Consider the following 16,325-nt stretch of genomic DNA (forward strand, 5'->3'; position numbering starts at 1 on the left):
CACCTCAAGGCTACCATGGGCCAGCTAGAAAGCCCACCTGCCTAGAGGGAGGGCCCTGCCACAGACCCTCAGGGCCCCTTCACCCAGACACCTACCCCCGCACCACATTCCCACCAAGATCCCTAGTTTGGTCTCCAAGGATCAGAGAAAAGAAGCCAATCTGAGGGTAAGGACAGGCCTTCCAGCCCAGACTGGGCCCTCGGTCTGTCCTTGCTGAAGTCTGGGGCAGGGAGGGAAGCGATCTCACAGTCTGGGTCCCCCCTCCTAGCAAAGGGAGCACTCAGAACTCATTCTGCTTCGACAAGGAGCACGTAGCCCCTTTCCTGTGAGGGCTCCTGGCCTTCTTTCTAACCTAGCCTTCTGTCCCAGCTCATGCTTTGGTGAGGATCTGGGGACCTGGCCTCCAAATAGAAGATTGACAGAGTGGAGATCTGGGTTGCTAGGCCCTTCTAAGGCTGCTAACCTCCCATGCCCCACCCCCCACACCTCCTGGTTCTGGTAGGACCTGGGCCTGACCCATTTCCTTCTGCCCAATGTGTCCCCACAGAGGCTGAGGCTAGCCTGGGTGGAATAGGGCCAAGGGTTGCTTCTTAGCTTGTCTCTCTGTGCTAGGGGGGCCGGCCTCTTGTTTGTTCCCTCAGCCCCCTCCTCGAAGAAGGCTCCCATAGTTCTCTAGGCATCAGTTGCCACCACCCCCCACCCCCCCTCAAACCTTGACATGGCCTATTTTCCCTCCCTGGAATACTTTCTTTCCTCCTCTCTGTCCATCTAAAAGGCTCCTCAGCTAAGATGTCATCTCTTCTAATCTTTTGGCCCTTATTGTCAGGGCCACTGCTCTAGAGGGCTCCCTGCAATGAGGTTGGGGGTGAGGGGCTTGCAGCACCAAAGTTTCTGATGTTAGCACTGGGTCAGTAAGCCAGCAAGGTATTCAATCGGCAGCCTCCACTGGCTGCTCCAAATGTGTCTATAAGAGTGTGTGTATCTGTTGGTGTGTCTCTGTGTGTGTGTCTCTGTGTGTGTGTGTGTCTTTGTGTGTCTGTGAGTGTGTATATATATATATATGTTTGTGTCCGTATGTGAGTATGTCTCTTGGGATGTCTGTGTGACTGTGTCTGTGCCTGTGTGTCTGTATGTATTATATATGGGCATGTCTGTGTCTTACATCTTTTGGTGTATGTATTTGTCTGTTTGTGAGTGTGTGACAAGTATGTGATGGGGGCTGGCAGGCCTTCATCTCATTGCAGAGACTGAGAAAAGCCAGGGAGGGTTGAAGTGCAGCTGTGCATTAAGGGAAGGGGCAAAGGGTCTAGCCCCTTAAACACAACCTGCTTCTTGTTTTTCTTGTTCATCCACCCTCACCCCCAGCTTCACAGGCTGGCTCATTCCTGAGGGCCATGGCAGCAGGCTTTGAGCAGGAGTGAAGAATCATGGGTGGGGGTCCTTAGCTCCTGGTGCCCTTCTGTTTAGGAGCCTTCTGTTCCCCACTATTTTAGGCCCCCTCAGGTGTTGCAGTCCCACCCTTGGGCAGCTTCCAGTCAGACACAAGAGGACAGCAAACAATCCCAGTGAATCCTTGCCCACTGGGAGATTCAATTCAATTCAATTGCCACCAGAAGATTTGGGCCAAGACAGGCATCGATGAGGGTCCCACAGAGCCCCCAAGGGACCTCTCTGAGCCCTTGCATTCCCTCTCTCCCCTCCAGTGCCATGGAGGTGCACCCAGTGACCTCACTGGCTTCCTGCTCCTCCCTGGTGGGGGAGGAGGGGGGGCAGGATCCGCTCAGGAGTAGCCTCTCTCCAGGCCTTGCCTCCCTCCTCTGGCCTGCACTCGAGATCTCCCTCTCTCCATTCTGTTCCCAGCCCTGCCCCTCCACTTCATCTCTTTCTTGCAACTGCAGGAGACTTTCAAAAGTGCAAATCTGATTCCACTGCTTCACTGATCCTACACCGTCCCTTACCTACAGGAGAAGAGCCAGTGATCCAAGGCTTGGACTGCCGTTGGCTGACCTCTCAAGCTCCCCTTTCCAGCCCTAAAGTCCAACCCCATCTGCTGCCCTTCAAGCCCAGCTTGCCTTCTCTGCTTCTAAACCTGGGCCAGCCCCCAGCCTGCTGCGCTCGGCAGGCAGCACCCTTCCTCACTTGGGCTCTTTGGGAAAAACTGGCCCCTGGGGAATTTTTGTGGGTGATATGTCTGCTCAAAGAGCCCCCAGCTGTGGCCACACCGATCTCAGGTGGCCTTGACCTGCAATGGCTTGGAGCAGGGCTTAGGTTCCCAGCGAGAGATTGGGCTGGGTTGCGGCAGTGAAAGCACCAGTTCCTAGCCACTAGGTCAGTGGCCAGTGACAAGGGCCCTGGCCCTTAGGCTTTGCAGAAAAGAATTCCCACAAAGACAGAAAGTAACAAAGCAAATAAAGTATTTATTAAGAGAAAAAAGAGTACAGTGCGTGTGGATAGGTACACGGGCAGACTTAAAGGGAGAGTCCCTGAGCTGTGCCCTTGTGATAGTTTGAACTACTTTTATGGGGTATTTCTTCCCAGTTCCCTTTGGCCAATCATGTTGATTTACCTGATTCACAGTCCATATCTGGGATATCTCAGGATCCTCCCATGTGTGCCCACTCATCTCTTAGCCTAGATGGATTTTACTGAAAAGACGTATGGTAGCCTGGCATTAGCTAGCATCATTCTACCTTGGACCTCCAAGGAGCTTTTCTGTGTATGTATGGTCGAGAAGGTCTCCTGACTTTGAGAATTAGAAATATGTGGTCTAGGCTGGACCCAGTGAAGTGAAACTCGTTCAGTCACATCTGACTCTTTGCAAACCCATGGACTTAGCCCTCTAGGCTCCTCTATCCATGGAAATCTCCAGGCAAGAATACTGGAGTGGGTAGCCATTCTCTTCTCCAGGGGATCTTCCCAACCCAGGAACTGAACCCAGAGTCTCCTGCATTGCAGGCAGATTCTTTACCGTCCGAGCCACCACAGAGAGGGCCCAAGCAGGGGCCAGTCTCCTCCCTTAATTGTCCTTTGGACTTTCAGTCAATAGGGAATGAATCTCCAATTGCTTTACCCTGGCGGGTGGCCCATCTACCTTCTGCCTCAATACCAAGTGGTTTTTAGGAAAACTCTCTGGGTTTGGAAGACAAAAGCACGGCTCCTCTTGTCTGGTGTCTGACTTGCACACCAGCAGGCAGTTTTAGGGCAGAGGGCATGTCTGCCTGTCCTTAGGACATGTCATTCCCCACCTAAGCTTATGTGTACTGAGCGGCTGTGGGGGGAACTGTCTCTCCTCCCTTTTGCCAGAGTCTGGCTGCTTGCTCCACCCCAGAGCTTGGGGCAGGCAGACACATCACAGACACACCACACACACATGCACACACAGCACATACCACATATACCAGGGGGAAGGAAGGTGTTCCTGCCTTGGGAGGAAAAGGTGGGCAGAGGTTGTTTTTTTTTCCCTCTCATCAGTACCCTGTTAACTGCACCTCATGGAGTGCTGGTGCTACCTGCTGTTTATGCTGCCACAACACCCTTGGTGAGGAAGGACTCTCCATCTTCATTTTACAGAGGAGAAAGCTGAGGCTTAGAGAAAACAGGACATTGTCCAATTCAGACCCCTGTCGATTCAGGGCACAGATTGATTCAGTGGGCTGTCTCAGAGTTTGTGTTCTTGCCAATGCCACATGTTGCAAGAGACTGATGAAGGAAAGATGGTATCTGGGCACACGGAGTCAGGCTTCCTGAATAGTTGTCCAGTCCTGCCTGCCCCTCCCTGGGGATGGAAGGTGGGTGGCTCCTGGGACAGAGGCCTCTGGAGTGTTCCTCTACAAGATTCCTGAGGTGTGAGCTTCCTTCCAGGAATGACTGTGCCTGCCCCACCCAGCTGGATTTCCTCTCTGTGGCCCACTGCCTCCATCTGCATCATTTCCCTTTTTGGAAATGGGAGCGTGGGAGGCCCAGTGTGTGCCTATCAGTCCTGATGGTGCCCAGCCTCTGCTGTTCATGGGCAGCTGGCACTTTCTCCTACATAAAAAGAGAGCCCTGGGGTTCTCCCTTCGTGCTGAGCTGCCCTAATACCCTGCCCTAAATGACCCCCAAAGCACCAGAATTGGCCCGGTCTCCCAGAACTCTGCACTGACACGGCTCAACTCGCAGTCCCTTCTCCAGTGTGATGTCATTAGGGCTCCAAACGGGGACCTTGGAAAGACTTATTGGAGGTGGTCTGTGTCCTGAAAGATGACTGAGAGAGTTCTTGATGTGGAAAAGCAGGAAGGGCCTTCCAAGGGGAGGAAGCTGCAAACAAAAGCATGGAGGATGGAGTGAGCAGGAGGCAGAAGGGGATCAACAGATTCAGCACTGGATGGGGCTGGTGTGTGTGTCCATGGTGCTTTCAAGTACAGAGAAACCTCCCTTGTCTCCTTTCCCAGCAGGCACCCTTGTTCTTTGCTCAGGAACCTCAACCCCGCTTGCTCCACTTGGACATCTTCTGTTTGGGATCTTTGACCACTGGGAGTTCAGCTTCATTGCACAACCCTTTCTCTGCTCACCCTTTCACTTTCCTTGAGTGACACCTCCCCTTGTCAACCCCTGTCCCATAGAATAGCCTTTCTGCTAGAGTATAGGGGTACAGAAAAGGACCGAGACTCTAAGGGAAGAAAAGATGTTGAGGGAGAGATAATACTTTCATTTCAGCCCTGTCAAGTTGGAAGGAATGCCATAGACAGTGCTGGATGCCCTTGCCCTATTACTTAGTCTCCTTTTCTTCATAAGAGAATCTTCTTTGTTCAGCCATGCGCATGCCCCAGCATTAAGAATAGATCTCCCAGCCTTTCTTGCTGCTAGATGTGCCCTTGTGACTGAGTTTTTACTATTGAGATAAACACAGACATGTTCCATGGCACCTTGCAGCCTTTAAACATTGCTGTTGACTCCCCACTGTCCATGTTCCTTATCCTGCTTTTCTCCATCTTGCCTGGAAGGTTGATGGGATGATGGAGGTCTAACCATCATGTTGGACTGTAAGGTTGAGAGTCACACCCCAGTGATAGCAGAGAACAACTGGCAAAGAGACTGGCACTCTTTGAGAGTAGGTAGGCCCATGTAGGCTGTGCCCATCCAAGGCTGTGTACTTGCAAATGTTTAAATGTGAAAGAAGGAAACTCTTTTGTTTAGGACCTTGTATTTTCAATCTATAGAGCTGGACTATAAAGAAAGCTGAGCGCCGAAGAATTGATGCTTTTGAACTGTGGTGTTGGAGAAGACTCTTGAGAGTCCCTTGGACTGCAAGGAGATCCAACCAGTCCATCCTAAAGGAGATCAGTCCTGGGTGTTCATTGGAAGGACTGGTGCTGAATCTGAAGCTCCAATACTTTGGCCACCTGATGTGAAGAACTGACTCATTGGAAAAGACCCTGATGCTGGGAGAGATTGAAGGCAGGAGGAGAAGGGGATGACAGAGGATGAGGTGGCTGGATGGCATCACCAACTTGATGGACATGAGTTTGAGCAAGTTCCAGGAGTTGGTGATGGACAGGGAGGCCTGGCGTGCTGCAGTCCATGGGGTAGCAAAGAGTCAGACTTGACTGAGCGACTGAACTTAACTGATTTTCAATCTCTGTTACTCATAGCAAAATGTAATCCTATCTGATTTGACCCTAAGGAAAAATGTTAACTAGGCAGTGGATAATGGATCTGGAGCACAAGCAGAGTTTGGAGTTGAGGGTAGGACTTTGGCAGTCATTCTCATGGAGATGTGAATTGAAGCCACCAGCGTGATGAGATCACCCAGGCAGAAGTATGCTGTGTGGAAGAGCCAAGAGGCCTTCCCAGAAGGCAGTCCGCCCCCTTCTTGCCCAGAATGACTATCCTGGCTCTGCTGCTCAGTTTCAGCCACCCTCTTCCAACACAGATGTCATTGCATGAGGAGGGTTCTGCCACCTCAGCAGATTTCTTGGCTTTTATGATGCAGAATCTGGATGGCAGGAGGCTGGGGGAAGACAAGAAGTGTATGAACTAGGATTAGGGGAAATTGTTTTGAAGAGTTTTGGGAGAGATACTTTAAGAGCAGCTGTGGTGTGTATGGCAAAGTGGATTGGAGAAGGAAAAAAAGAGGTTTTATAATGTGTTGTTGTGAAAACCCCTTTTGTGGTGTTTAAGAAAACACGCAACTTGAAATGTGTTGAAATTACTTTTTGGTTGCTAGACTGGACCTCATCTGTCACAGCATCACCTGAGACTGTTCCACTTGGATGACGGTTTGAGAAGCGCCACCCACGTAATAGAAGTCCATTAAAGCGGTGTAAGTAAAGGAGAAGCTCACGTCACAGACACAGAGGTTTGTATACTATAGAATCTGGGAGCAGAGGGTGCAGCTGGGCTCCACAAGGGGCTGAAACAAGGAACTGGAAATAAGCCAGCAGCAGAGAGCTATCACCCTGGCCACTTTCCTCCTTCTGCTGCTCCCTGTATATCTGCTAAATTCTTCCTTTGCAGCAGACTGTCTTTTTAAACAATTTAGTAGATTTCATTTTCAAACCCAGTTTTAGATTCATAAAGATACTGATCAGATAGTAGGTAGTTTCCATCTATCCCCTCTCTCACACAGTTTCCTCTATTACTAAAATCTTGGATTAGTGTGATATATTTGTTATAGTTCATAGTTTACATTAAATTTCACTCTTTATGTTGTGCATCTGTGAGTTTTGCCAAACACATAATATCACATATTCACCATTACAGTTTCATACAGAGTAATTTCACTGCCCTAAAAATTCCTGGTACTTTACCTATTCTTCTGCTGAACACCTGGTGACCACTGATCTTTTTTTTTTTTTCCCATTTATTTTTATTAGTTGGAGGCTAATTACTTTACAATATTGTAGTGTTTTTTGCCATTCATTGACATGAATCAGCCAAGGATTTACATGTGTTCCCCATCCCGATCCCCCCTCCCTGATCTTTTTACTATCTATAGTTTTGCCTCTTTCAGAATGTCAAATAGTAGGAATCATACAACATGTAGCCTTTTCAGTTTGGCTTCTTCCACTTAGTAATATGTATTTAAGATTCCTTCATGTCTTTTCATGGATTGACAGCTCATTTCTTTTTTGTACTGAATAATGTTATTCCATTTTACGTATATAACACAGTTTATTTATCCATTCACCCACTGAAGGACGGCTTGGTTGCTTTCAGGGTTTGGCAATTATAAATAAAGCGTCTATAAACATTTGTGTACTCGGGTTTGTGTAGGCATAAGTTTTCAACTTAATTGGGGATATATCTAGAAGTGTGACTATAGATCATATGGTAAGACTATGTTTAGCTTTGTAAGAAACCACCAAACTATATTCCAAAGTGGCTGTACCGTTTTTGCATTCCCACCAGCAGTGTGTGGGAGTTGTTGTTGCTCCACATCTTTGTCAGCATTTGGTGTTGTCAGTGTTCTGGATTTTCACCATTCTAATAGTTGTGTAGTGGTATCTCATTGTTGTTTTAATTTGCAATACCACACATGTTGTTTTAATTGCAATATCACAATGACACGTGATGTTCGGCATCTTTTCATACGCTTATTTGCCATCTATGTCTTCTTTGGTGAAGTATCTGTTCAGATGTTTTGCCCATTTTTATTTATTCATTTTTTATTTTTATTTTTGGGGCTATGCCTCACAGCACACGGGGTCTTAGTTCCCCGGCCAGGGATCAAACCCAGGCCACCTGCAGTGGGAGCCCGAAGTCTTAACCATTGGACCACCAGAGAATTCCCTGCGTATTTCTAAATGGAGTTGTTTGACTTCTTCCTTTTTTTAAAAGGATTTATTTATGATTTTTGTGTTTTGGGTTGTGGTGGGTCTTTGTTGCTGAATGCGGACTTTCTCTAGTTGCGATGTGTGGGCTTCTCATTGTGGTGGTTTCTCTTGTTGCAGAGCACAGGCTCTAGGCACACGAGCTTCAGTAGTTGCAGTACATGAGCTCAGTAGTTGTGGCTCACAGACTCCTGAGCACTGGCTCAGTAGATGTGGAGCACTGGCTTAGTTGCTCCGGGGCATATAGTTCATCCCAGACACCCAGGGAGCTACAGGTGTTTCCTGTATTGCAAAGCAGATTCTTCACCAAAGGGCCCCCAGGGAAGCTGTTTGATTTCTTATTGTTGAGTTTTAAGAGTTCTTTTTATATTTTAAATACAATCTTTTATCAGATATGTTTTGCAAACATATCTGATAAAGCATATCTATATCTGTGCTTATCTTTTCATTCTCTCAATGGATTGCCTTTTCTTTATGTCTTTTTTCCTCCATGCATATGATCATTCCACAGCTCCTGAATTTATTTGCCTTCAATTCAGCTACAGGCAGATGCCAAATAGTGTCTCTAGTCCCAGTTCCAGATTTTTGATAGAGACTCTTTGGTGAAGTGGAAAATTAATTATGGCTGGATGGTATGGTGACTTTAAGGTAGCTGGAAGGGGATCTGAGAAATGTAAGTTTAGTTTTCTAGCCTTTCCTCTGCAGTACAGGAAAATAAACCAGAAGGAGGTGGGAGGGGAGTGGGAACCCTCCATGTAAATACAGGAAATAGAGCCTGGTGGGTGTTTGGCAGGCTGCTGCTATGGTGTAGTAATTGTAGGTAAAGAAACTCATCCAATATGGAAGGAGACAAATCGAACAGCAAAATTTCCCACAATCAGTTCCAATCCTCAGAACTTTTTCCATTTTTAGATATTCCAGAGTTTTAACATCATAGTTTTAAATAGTATGCTTTACCTTGGTTTCTCAATTTAGTAACTCAGAGAACACCTAATAATGCCTCATCATTAAAGCAAGAATTTAAATCACACTATCTCTCATCTCTCCATGTCTACTTTCTCAATTGTGTTAGCTATATTATTACTGCAATCTTATTTTTTGTGTTATTCAAGTTTTAAATACCCTGGGTTTAAAGCTTAGTTCCTTTCTCATCAACTTCAGACAGAATTTCTTGAGCCCTAACCTCTAAGCCATCTGCCATCTTCCTTCCCCACCTCCTTCTAATTTCTAGTGGTTTTGTCTTTGCATTCCCATGGTCAAAGTTTATAATACTTCTATTCTGTATTATAATTATAGTTAAATCTTCCACTCTTTATCTTTAAATTGAAAACCAACCAATTTTATGATTATGTAAGCGTTATTTACTGCAGAATTAAGTAATAAGATAACTCTGCTGAGAAGGAAATATATTGCCATTTCCTCCACCCTGTGCTGCTTGAGGCAGAATATTTGCTGCCTCAAATGTTAAGGTTAAGCAATTTCTCTTTTGTTACACTCCACTAATTGCTCAAAATCATGCCTCAGATGTGTTTGCTTCATATTTTATTCCTGGAATAGATTTTGTTGTTTCTGTTTTTCTAATTGCCTTTTTTCTCCCCTCTCTCTCTCTTTTTCTGAGAGAAGAAACAGATGTTGTCTCCATTACGTTACCACGAATTCCACTTGCCATAATCACTGTCCCATGCCAGATCCTTCGTCTGTGTAGTGAGATGTGGTAGCTGTTGTTGAGTTTATCCAGCATTCCATTCACCTCTCCTTTCTTTTGGTGAACTGCTGCTCCCCACTCCAATGGTATGATCTGGAGTTTTTTCCCCAACTGCAGTACTTTCAAGGGTGGGCTGTACCCAATGCCTGGCAGTTTACCTTTATGGTGACTGATGAGGGTTGAACACACAACTGATGTGAGAATAACTGGAGTCCAATGGGACTTGATCAGTGGCTATTGAGAATGAGAGGCACTCACCCCTTTAGCTTCAGGTAAGGCTTGACCCACGAACTTTAATGATGTCATCAAGGACCCAGAGTCACTATATATCTTTCTTCTGCTCTCAGTGTTTGCGTCATTCCCTGGCTCCTCATGGTGGTCTGCCAGGAGCAACGTGTTTATCTCATGTAGCAAATGTGGGGGTTGGGGGGTCAATCTCATCCAATTCACAGAACTTGAGAATATAGGTGGAAAATCAGTATTTTTTTTTATCAAAAAGAGAATGAATTCATTTTGTACACTCAAACCACAGATGTTCACACTCTTTTGATTGAATTTCTTTTTTTTTTTTTTTTGAATTTCTTTTTATTTCAGTGATTCTAGCTTAAATTTCTAGCTTAAATTAAAGCAAGTATTATTTCTTGCTTTATTTTCACAGCTTCCCCTTTTTGGTTTATAAATGTAATAGCATTAGAATCTTTTTATAAATTTTCTTCTGTTCCTTATCTATTTCCTCTGGGATCAGTTTTTCACCTTTTATTTAATTTATTAAAGAGGCAGAACAGTTGAATGATTCAAAGTATGATGCAAGAAACAGGCTGACTGGATTCAGATTCTCTCTCTCTGCCCTTTACTAGCTAGGTAAGCCTCAGCCAAGTTATGTTGCCTTTTTGTGACTCAATTTCCCAGAAAGTGGATAATAATAGCACCTAACTCAGAGATTGTTACATGGGTTGCAGGCATGCATACTAAGTTGATTCAGTCCTGTCCGACTCTTTGCGACCCTATGGACTGTAGCCCGCCAGGCTCCTCTGTCCATGGGATTCTCCAGGCAAGAATACTGGAGTGGGTTGTCATGCTCACCTCCAGCGAATCTTCCCAACCCAGGCCAGGGATCGAACCTGTTTCTCTTACATCTCCATCGGCGGGTTCTTTACCACTGGCGCCGCCTGGGAAGACTCCTTACATGCATACTGAATGTAAAATGCTTAGACCATGTACAGGTCCACAATAAGCCCTGAAAAGGTATTTACTGTTCTCTTCTTTATCTCTCTCTGTTTTTTTTCCCCCATCATCTCCTTTCACTAAGAATAATGACAAGGAAACAAGAATTCTTCTTCCAGTCAAATACACTTCTGCTCCCTCTTATTGATATTTTTATGACAACTGCCAGGTAGTACAGGATACATTCAGTTGGTTCCACCCAGATGTGTGTCCATCTTATGATCATTCTAATGATCCATTTGCAAGTTCATTAAGATGGATGTATGTGTAGATAAGTATAGTGGATACATATATTTATATATGGCCCATATCTGGACAAGGGTTTGGGATGGTACAAGACCTTAAAATTATACATCCTCAAAATGGGCTCTTCGCCCAGTGCTATTCTTTGTTAATCCTTCTCCTTTTGTTGGTTTTTCTCAGTTGTTTGGTAATACTTGGTAATACAGTTCATCCTTATGACTGAAGGGCAGGGCTGATCGGTATTGGCATTGATGTAGGGTATTTCCCCTGCTCTGGTGCGTAAGCAGTGGGCAGGGCAATGGGGAGTGATCCATGTGCCACTCACCATCCCTTTAAGGGGTGAAGTCTCCCATGGTGGGTCCACTCCTGCCTCTGTGCCTGATTGGTCCTTTGGGGCAGCTTTTTCTCAGGAAGGTTTTGACTATACTTTCCTCTGCCCCCATCTGCGCCTTATTGCAATCTACCCTTCTATCTTCCAGAAGTAAATAAAAATCCCTGGACAGTTGAGGCCCCACCTCCAGCCATCAGTCCTCAGGCCTTTGGTGGCTTTGCTTCCTTTTCTCTTTCCTCACTGTGCTTTTGATGGTATTTGAGGGACTAGGAGTGGTAGGGACATGTTCTCAGCCCACCATCTTGAACTGGAAGTTGGTGTAGTGATTTAAATGTTTCTGACTCCATCCAACTCTGCACATATGGGGTCCTTTGGGGCCTGCAGTTGTTCACACTGGATGTCCAGACCCTGCTCAGGAAGGAAAAAGGGAGAGATAACCTGGGTCTTCTAATTTTCTTGCAAAGCCTCCAAGCCAGTCTCTCAGACCTGGGGGCTGTTTGGGGAAGGAAGGTGGCCCTTCAGTTTCGCTAAGAACTCCGGAGACTTCAAACTCTCAGGGAACAGAAGTGAGTGAGTACAAGGTGCATGTACTGGGGAGGAGAGCCAGAGGGACAGACAATAGGCTTGGAGGGGTGCTTAAAAGGGTGAAAATCCAGGGTGTATGATTAGACTGGAAGTCATCTTTGGGGGAGCGGAGCACCGCCTTCAGTCACTCCCACTCTGCACTCACAGAGCTCTTCCGACAGTCCAGGCCCTGTCAGAAGCTTTTCATACAAGCTCTTGGGAGGCTCCAGGTTCTAAGAGGTTTGACTGACTTCTCCATGATTGCATAGCTGGTGAAGGATATGTTATGGATTTGAACTCAGATCCATACAGGGCCCGGGATCCTAACTACTGGGTTACATGACTGCCACCTGCCCCAAAGCTGACCAGAGCAAGGTCTGGAGGAGCTCTCATGGGTCACTTGGGGTGAGCTGTCCACACCTCAGATGTTGCAGTTGGGTCTCAAAGGAGAAAAGCAAGGAAGCAGAGAGCTCTGGCGCCCTCTGGGGGAAATAGGAGGCTCTGCAGAGTTGCAGCAGTGGAGGTGGTCAGAGGCCTAGGCCTGAGATCCAATTAGGTCCAAGAAATAAATGATTGAATTAGGGCAGTAATTAGCCTCCAACTAATAAAAATAAATGAAAAAAAAAAAGAATTAGGGCACTGATTGTTCTGTATGAAAGCAGGACTTTACCTCCCCAACTCCTTAGTAAACAGTCCCCAATATTTACCTGGGCACATCATCTACAGGAATAAAGACATAAGGCTATGTGTCTAATTTCTGGCTAGTGCAACATAAGCAGAAATGAAGTGCACAATATAAGGAATTAACTTTAAATGAAGGGGCATGACCTGCCTTGTTCCTTCCTCCATCCTACTTTCTGGAATACAGATATAATGACGAGCTCAAGCAGCCATTTTGAACCAAGAGTGAAAACAACCCACTGAAGAGGGCAGAGTGAAAAATAAGAGGGGGTCTAATTTCAGAATGATCATGCAGTTGCCCTATCAGCCTTGGATGCCAACACTTTACTTGAAGGAGAGGGAAATACACTTCTATTTTATTTAAATTACTGTTACTTTCCATTTTCTGTACTTTTAGCCAAGCTTTTTTCTTTTCACTTAAAAAATTAAGCTTGTTCATGCCAGAACAAAAGTAAAATGCATTATCAAAATTTTACTAAGCCTGAACCATAAGCCATGAAATAAATTCACTTAATAGCCATTTGTTTATGAATAAATGGATTTTTTGAATAGGATTTAATTTCATATTCAAGATGTTATATCTCAAGTATTGCCACTAAAAAAATACTGTTTAGTGTCTTTGCTCACGTTCTTTCCCAATTCTGGTGTGTTCTATTGTTTTAGAATCTACCATTCTTAGGATAGTCTGTGATGTGATATGTTTAATTATGAAGTGGAATTTTTAAGATTACTTTATGTCTTTTCATGGCTTGAGAGATAATTCATTTCTCCAAAGAAAATTCCATGGTCTGAATGTGCTACAGTTTATTTATCCATTCATCTACTGAAGGATATTCTGGTTGCCACTAACTTTGGGCATTTATGAATAACACTACTACAGAAATCTGTGTGCAGGTTTCAGTTCAGCTCTATAAATGCCAAGGGGCACAGTTGCTGGATTGTATGGTAAGAGTATGCTTTGTTTTATAAGAAACTGCCAAACTGTCTTCCAAAATGGCTGTGGTAGGGACAGTTTTGCATTCCCACCAGTAACAAATGAGAATTCTGTTGCTCCATATCTTTACCAGTACCTGGTGTTGTCAGTGTCCTGGATTTTGGCCATTTTAATAGGTACGTAGTGGTGTCTCTTTTTGGCTTTTCATACTGTTCGTGGGGTTCTTGAGACAAGAATACTGATGTGGTTTGTCATTCCCTCCTCCAGTGGACCACATTTTGTCAGAACTCTCCACTATGACTGTCCATCTTGGGTGGTCCTACACGGCATGGCTCATAGCTACACTGAGTTATGCAAGTCCTTTCACCACGACAAGGCTGTGATCCATAAAGGGGTGCTGCAGTCCATGGTATCTCAAAAAAGCAGACACAACTAAACTACTCAGCAACAACAACAAAGCCTTTGACTGTGTGGATCACAACGAACTGTGGAAAATTCTTAAGAGCTGGGAATACCAGATTACCTTAACTCTCTCCTGAAAAATGTGTATGCAGGTCAAGAAGCAACAGTTAGAACCAGATACGAAACAACTGACTAGTTCACAATTGGGAAAGGAGTACAAGGCTTTATATTGTCACTCAGCTTATTTAACTTCTGTGCAGAGTACATCATGCAAAATGCCAGGCTGGATGAATCACAAGCTGGAATCAAGATTGCTGGGAGAAATATCAATAACCTCAGATATGCAGATGATACCACACGAATGGCAGAAAGTGAAGCGGAACTAAAGAGCCTCTTGATGAGGGTAAAAGAGGAGAGTGAAAAATCTGGCTTAAAATCAACATTCAAAAAACAAAGACTGTGGCATCCAGTCCCATCACTTCATGGGAAATCAAAGGGGGAAAAGTGCAAACTGTGAGAGATTTTATTTTCTTGGGCTCTAAAATCACTGCAGATGGTGACTGCAACCGTGAAATTAAAAGACGCTTGCTCCTTGGAAGGAGAGCTATGACAAACCTAGACAGCATGTTAAAAAGCAGAGGCAGCACTTTGCGGACAAATGTCCATCTAGTCAAAACTAAGATTTTTCCAGTAGTCATGTACGGACATGAGAGTTGGACCATAAAAAAGGCTAAGTGTCAAAGAATTGATGCTTTTGAATTGTGATGCTGGAGAAGACTCTTGAGAGGCTCTTGGACTGCAAGGAGTTCAAACCAGTCAATCTTAAAGAAATCAACCCTAAGTGTTCATTGGAAGGACTAATGCTGAAGCTCCAATACTTTGGCCACCTGATGTGAAGAGTCAATTCATTGGAAAAGATCCTAATGCTGGGAAAGATTGAGGGCAGGAAGAGAGGGGGGCAATGGAGAATGAGATGGTTGGATAGCATCACCGACTCAATGGACCTAAGTGTGAGCAAACTCTGGGAGACAGTGAAGGACAGGGAAACCTGGCATGCTCCGGTCCATGGGGTGCAAAGAGTCAGACACGACTTAGTGATAGAACAGAACAGTGGTATCTCATTGTGGGAGTTTTTTGTTTGTTAATTTGTTTGTTTTTGGTGGAGACACATGGTCTGGGGGGATCTCAGTTTCCTGACCAGGGATTGAACCCTAGCCCTTGGCAGTGAAAGTGCAAAGTCCTAACCAGTGGACCACCAGGGAAGTCCCATCATACTTGCTTTAATTTGCATTGCTCTGATGACATTGATGTGGAGCATCTTTTCATATGCTTATTTTCCATCTGTATATCTCTTTGTTAGTTGCCCAGTTGTGTCTGGCTTTTTGCAACTCCATGGACTGTAGCCCTCCAAGGTCCTCTGTCCACAGAATTCTTAAGGCAAGAATACTGGAGTGGGTAGCCATTCCCTTCTCTGGGGGATCTTCCCAACCCAGGGATGGAACCCAGGACTCCTGCATCACAGGAAGATTTTTTTACCATTAGCGCCACCTGGGAAGCCCATATATCTCTTCAGTAGTAGTAGTGTTAGTTGCTCAGTCGTGTCCGACCCTTTGTGACCCCATGGACTGTAGTCCACCAGGCTCCTCTGTCCATGGGATTCTCCAGGCAAGAATACTGGAGTGGGTTGCAATTCTCTTCTCCAGGGGATCTTCCCGAGCCAGGAATCTAACCCAGGTCTCCTGAATTGCAGGCAGATTCTTTACCATCTGAGCTACAGGGAAGCCCTTTATACAAAGAGAAATATATCTCTTTGGTGAGGTCTTATTTTTTTATACAAAGAGAAATTTTTCTCTTTGGTGAGGTCTTATTTTTCTGTAGCCAAAAACTTTTATCTTGGACAAATACCCCACATCCCCATGTCTTGATTCTCACATCTGGAATGAGACTAATAGTGCCTACCTCACAAAGTGTTTGTGAAAGTTAAAAATATGTGTAACAGTGAGACCTATTGAGAAATTACCAAAGAATTTTTTATTTTAAAATTTGTTTTGGCAACTATGGACTTGGAAAACACAGGAAGGTCATGTTCTGTGACCAGGCAAAGCAGACAAGTCTTTGTTCTCCTTACCCTAAGGAAAGGTAATCTGTGCTATTGAGATTTAGGCTTTGTATCAGTTTACCCTTGTAGCTAACCGCACAACCACAGAATTCTCAGTGGATTCCAGCAATAAATACATAGATCTGACAGGTTGGCTGAGGTCTGACTGACTGGATGCATGGCCTGTGGGTTTGGTTCAGGTCTGTTCCACATATCTCTTATCCTCTTTGTCCCCGCAGGTTAGCTGGAGTTTCTGCTTGGCAATGGCAGAAATCTAAGACAGCAAGGCCAACTATGCAAGTACACTTCATTACTATGTTTGTGTTGTGTTC

This window comes from Cervus elaphus, chromosome 23 (genome assembly GCF_910594005.1).
Source record: "Cervus elaphus chromosome 23, mCerEla1.1, whole genome shotgun sequence".
Lineage (NCBI taxonomy): Eukaryota > Metazoa > Chordata > Mammalia > Artiodactyla > Cervidae > Cervus > Cervus elaphus.